The sequence below is a fragment of the Vipera berus genome, assembly GCF_964194415.1.
Source record: "Vipera berus genome assembly, chromosome: 1".
Taxonomy (NCBI): Eukaryota; Metazoa; Chordata; class Lepidosauria; order Squamata; family Viperidae; genus Vipera; species Vipera berus.
Genome location: NC_138202.1, coordinates 32,370,824 through 32,376,823, shown reverse-complemented (window position 1 = coordinate 32,376,823; position 6,000 = coordinate 32,370,824). Strand labels below are relative to the sequence as shown.

General features: G+C 42.5%; 1 protein-coding gene across 1 annotated transcript in view; it reads left to right on the top strand.

Annotated features, from left to right (window-relative positions):
- Positions 1-3,290: 3,290 nt before the first annotated feature.
- The window catches only part of INF2 (inverted formin 2), a 77,865-nt gene continuing 75,155 nt past the window's right edge, over positions 3,291-6,000 (top strand). Inside the window, exon 1 of the mRNA XM_081313755.1 lies at positions 3,291-3,475. The gene's annotated coding sequence lies outside the window, so the exon portion shown is untranslated. The remainder of the gene's footprint in view (positions 3,476-6,000) is intronic.

Genomic DNA, 6,000 nt, shown 5'->3' with positions numbered 1-6,000 from the left:
TAGATTTGACCAAGACAAATGCACCTTGCAATAAAAGAACAATAAATTATAGTTAGGTAATAATCTTTAGTTTCAAAGTGAAGATAAATTTATACACTTCCATGTGGTACCATTTTCATTGTTCTACCGTACTTTGTCAAGAAGTTACAAGACATCATGATTATTAGACACCTTCCTCCCTTGTAGGCAAATTTACTCGCCTGTGTATAAATCTTTATTGTGAAATATCTTGAAAACTTTATTCAACCAGCACCTTTATCACCTGTTTTCTAATTTACCTAATCAAAATATGTAAGAATTAACACATTTTATCTCAGAAGTCAATAATTTCCCAAAATTTGTATTCTCAGGACTTTAAACTCAACTCTTCCTCTTTCCTCTTTACAGATTGTTTGAGACTTTGAAATTTAAAGGTTGTTGTATATTATTGCTGTGACCTTATTTAGTCTATGAACTGCTGGTTCTCTCCTCATCTGTTTCAACCCTTACAAATATTATTTCTAAATGTGTATTATTTCTCCCTGTATTGATCATCTGCAAACTGCCTGCAGTTTTGTCCTGGTTTTAGTAGAGGAATGATGCATTTACTCTTTTAGAGTGACATATGGCCATTCTGCTAAAATATGGTGCAACCCATCATATTAAAAGTATACCACCCCCTAGGCACATGTCAACTCAGCTTTGGGACTGAATTTAGCTCAACCAAAGACAAATCTCTGGGGTGAGAAATCTATTAGCCTGTACAGATACAATTCTCAATTTTAGGTTGTGATTTTCCAGGTTGACTTAGCAACTTAAAGTTACAAATACTTTTTTAAAAAACTGAAATATCTGGACTAGTATCAAAACTCACTTCCAACAGCCCACCTTTGTCTGTGAGAGGCTGAATAGCAAAGCTGGGTATTTTAAGAAAGGGCTAAAACTATGGATTTGAGCTTCTGCCAAAATTATCCATGGGTCACAGTGTTGTTTGTTATTTAGTCATTTAATTATTGCTAATTAATCACTATCAGTTATTTTGTGATATAGGAGGTTGCAGAAATTCATTTAACCCTTAGGGAGTCACATTACTGCACAATCTGGGAATATCAATCTTAATCCATTTTAAGTATAGTTATTACTTATTACAATTTATTTTACTATGTAAAATAAGATTTTTTTCTCTTTTTTTAAAAAAATGACTTATTCAATAAAAAGAGAAGGGAATTCTACATTGTTCCAAAATGTTCACACTGTGAAGGTTGAGTCCTTGCATTGTCCAAAAAAAAGCACTACAGAAATATTTTACTTTGAATAAAGTGGGAATCTACCATGAGTCACTCCCAGCAGTAGCCCTAAAAATAAAGATATTGTAAAGGCAAACATGCTAGAATGATAAAACGTTGAGTTTAACCCTGTGGTCTATAAATCGATTGACTCATTGTGAGCTTTGCTTTGTGAGCAAATAGTCACAGAGGCACCGAAAAATAGGAAACTGTTGTCTCCTTTTGTTGTGTGTGCCTCTGACTCACATCATTTGCCAGATCTACAACTGGCCCCCACTTTGTTGCTCTTCTGAAAAGCCCTGAATATGAAATTTTGTCAGCGGGTCCAGGGACCCCAAATGGAGATGGAGCTGATCAAGTGATTGATTTGATTGTGTTGCTGCTGCCATGGGGTGGGTGGTGGGGGTGGGACTTCTATGGTTTTAATGTTGTGGATTTTTTAATGTTGTAAGCTGCCCTGTGTCTAAGTTGGGCAGCCATCTAAATTTATTAAACAAACAAACAAACTACCTGGAGAGGACTCTGCAAACTTGCTTGGCAACATTTCATCAGTAGCTTGCCATTGCCTTCTTCCTAGTGCTGAGGAAGAATGACTGGCTCAAGTTCACCCAGCCTGAAGCAGAACTAGAACTCCAGCCAGATGCTTTAACCACTGGCTCCTGAACTTTCTCTGCCTCCTTAGTCAGACTATTTATAAACTCACCATTGCTACTGCTTAAACCAGAGGAAGGCAATCTATAGACATATTCCCAACCCCAGTACCCAATTAGTAGCCCCAACCTCCTTAGGCGGAATTGACATTTTCAGATCTTTTGATTTTTAAAGGTTGGAAGAAAGCTAAGGTGCAAAATGGGTTAAGAATTATAAATATTCACAATATCCACAGCACTGCTTAAAAGCCTTGTTGGCTGGTCTACCAGCAGATAAACATTAAAGGCAACATGGAAAGAATGTTCAACAAATTTCAGCCACAGGCAGTCCTGTGCTGTCACTTTATAATCTAAACCCACTAACGGCTCAAAGAGAAAGAGATCCTCCCTCTCCCACCCTCAAACAAGACTGGTAAAGCTGGTAACTTGATAGCATTTTTTTTAGCCATATTTGAGATGCCAGAGGTTGGACCTAAGATTTTTGCATGAAATGCTTGGCTCTGCTAATGAACTGCAGTTTTTTCTCTACCCTCCCCTGGATGACTTGTTCAGAAATAGCCTTTATTTTTAGATCTGCCAAATTAATATGTTGGCCTTCTGATTAACATGTTCAGGTGGCAAGTGATGGGGGAAGAAGCCCTTTATGGTGTCAAGAATTCTGGACAGACCGGCCCATAATAATCTAAGAAAAAGTATCTAAATGGCAGTTTTAGAATGGGACAAGAGAGATATACAGAAATCTCCGAGCATCCCTCCAAGTCACATGCAGGGTGCAACCCAGCCCAGAAAGTTATTTTAGAAGTTTGGTGTGGTGATGCGCAACTTCTCTCCCCCCCACACACAAAACAATATCACCGATTCGGATCGGCAGCTGCTCTCCGGTGTTAAAAAGTGGCCTATCACAAGAGCAGCTCTCTTACGAGAGGAACCGATGCCCCCCTTCCGCACCCCCCCGCCCCAAAGCACACACGGAGCCCCGTCCAGCTATCCCTCTACACTACAGCCTGGAACTTCCCGCCCACTTCCCCAATGCCACCAGCCAGCAGAGCTAGCCCACATTTAACGAGATCACTCCGTGCGAAGAGTCTCGCAGTGCAACGAGAGGAGGCAGATGTATCCCTCCCGGGGCAGCGGGGCGTAGGATCGCGGCTTTCGCTCCCCAGAAAATGCTGGATCACAGTCCTACGGGGCATAACAGCAGAACCAGTCGGCAATGCCGGCTCCGCCCTGCGTGAGATTCAACCCGGCGCCCTTCCCGTTTTTTTCCCCACGCCTTCCACGTGGGAGCGCAGGCAGAGCTGTCTTCTTCTGGGCTTCCTTCCACTTCCTAGCGCCAGTGCGCTGCCTTCTCGTTCGCGGTTGAGAAGAGCAGGCGCGGCCGGGAGCGTCTCTGTCCTGAGCAGCGCCCATCTGTGCGGGTTTCTTTGTCGCCTCTGTCCTCGGAGCCAAAGGGAGGGGTTTGTCCGCCAAGGGATGCCTCTCTGGTGATCCGGGGCTGGAAGCGGCAGGCCGTGAAAAAAGAAGGAGCGAAGGTTGGAAAAGAAAGAAGAGAAGCGAAGGGTAAGGAGAGGGGCCGCTCGTTTCTCGGGGACTGCCGAGGGAATCAAATTTGCCAGCGAGCGAGGGAGAGGGGGAGAGAGGGAGTGTGTGTGTGTGTGAGAGAGAGAGAGAGGGTGTGTGTGTGTGTGTGTGTGTGTGTGTGTGAGAGAGAGAGAGAGAGAGAGAGAGAGAGAGAGAGAGAGAGAGAGAGAGAGAGAATTTTGCTGCTTCTAACGATTACTGGGCGATATTTCTAGCTTGCTTGTTTCCCCCAAATCAAAACTTTTGTAGCGTCACGAACTGTCTTCAAATCAGTTTAAGATTGGAAGCATCAATTTATTTATTTATTTTTGAGATGCCTCACTGTCTCGTTCTTTTTCTCCATTCTTCTTCAACGCCTTCTTGCTTTGGGCAATCGTGGAAAGTTTAATTCCCTTCTCCTGCCTCCACCCAGCCGCCGCCGTCTTTCTACTGTGCCCTCTGCGGTGGCGGCTTGGTAGCCTGGCTGGGTCCCAATCTGCTACTTTCCAGATGTGTTTGTACTCTAGCTTCTGAAATCCCCAGCTGTTTGACCACACTGGCTGACGGTTATGGGAGCGTTAGTCCAACTTCCCTGATGGCCCTCAGGTTGGGAAAGGTTTTGACATACTTTCAGACAGAGCAAGGGAACTAAAAAGCAATGTACCCTATTCTACTCTTTTTATGTGTGGCTGAATGGAGCTGGCTGGTGTTCCATGGTTGCTAAGTGACAGCGTCTGCAAAATCAGTTGGTGGTAGTTGCTTAAAGTTCATTAAAATGGGTGCAAAGGTGTAATTTACTGCACACAGAGTGTACACAGAGTCAATGAATAAGTATAATGCACTTTCCTCCCCACACACTGAACCCTACTTTATCTGGATTTCCTTCCAATTTTCACTTTCATTTCAATTTCAATTCCAATTCCATTTCATTTCCAATTTTTGCTCTGCCTTAGGACTGCAAACATCAGAACTTTTCCTGCCATTCTTTCCCTCCAGGGCAGATTATGCAAACATGACGAAGGAAAGTTAGGCATTGAAGCTGCCTTTGTCTTTAGGGGTTGGGTGTGTTGTTTACCAGCTGCCATTTTTGGAGAGTTCTTCTTCTGTCAACAGCAGATGCCAACACCTTTTCCCTACTTGACCAGCATGAAAAGTTTACTTTCAGACTACTAGCCATGGCCATCCAATTAGGGAAGTACTCTTAAGTGCTACATAACTATCTGAACTGCACGTAATCAATTAGCACAGATTGCAGATGCCACTGAAAGTTATTAATTGAATTTAAACCACCAAGAATATTGTGCATCTTAAAAACAACTTACCGGTACTACAGCACAAAATTTCATGGATTACAGCCCAAAGCATCTGATGACAACGAACTTTTCCTATTTGTTTTAAAGGCAATAATTGAAAATGATGTACCTGGAAATGATATATTTTCATCCCACATTTTAACTGAAACTAATTTCCAAGGTCATTACTTTCTTCAAAAACATTTTATAATAATGAAGAGGATGAAGTTGCTAGCCACGAAAAGTTCAATACTGTCATATTTCCTGCAGTTCTTCTGCCTTGAGCTACAATAGGGAGGGGTGTATGTGTGTTGTTTTTGGAGTCTCACATTCCAATGGAAGTTTATTCCCAGGGAGCAAATTGGACTTTCTTCCTGAGTGCGTGTGCATGGGTTTGCTCCTTCATTGTCTTCTGTGGCTTACAAAGTGCCAGCATGTTTGTGTTATCAACCACAACTGTTCTGTGAAGGCTAATTTTCTGGGTATTGTTCATTTTGCAGTTTCATTTTCAACCTATTCACAATTTGAACCCAATATCTTCAAGGAAAGACTCTCTGTATATGATCAGTCTGTCATCTCCTAAATCTTAGGTCTTCATAAATGCCTTGCTTTCCTGCATTGGTTATGGCAACCTTTTTGGGCACCAGGGACCGGTTCCGTGGAGAGAAGTTTTTTCAGAGGGTGTGTGGTTTTGTATACTGCCTGCATCTCACGGATGGGGCTTTGCTTGTTTGTCTGGACCAGTTGCTGGCATGCCGCAGACTGGTGCTGGTCCACAGACTGGGGGTTGGGGACCCCTGGGTTATGGGGAACAAATAAATCTGAGTAATGCCCTGACGTTTTGCAGATATATAGGACTTCAGTTTTCATAATTTCCAGCTAGAATATAGGGAAGACTGGATTCAAGAATCTCCTACCCAATAAGCTTCACAAATGGTGCACTCTGTGTACTTTTTAAATAGAAAAGCAGAATTAAAACATTATAATCATACAGGTAGCCCTCCACTTATGACTAGTTGTTTAACAGCCATTCAAAGTTACAACAGACTTGAAAGGGTGCTTTATAGCCCATTAAGCACTTCCAGCTATCATAAAAATGATGTCAATGCCCTCCTATGGTCACATCTCAATCTGGGTGTTTGGCAACCTGTTTGCATTTATGACCACTTGCCAAGCATGTCATGATCATGTGATCACCATTTGCAATGTTCGCTATCGACTTTCCCAAAATAT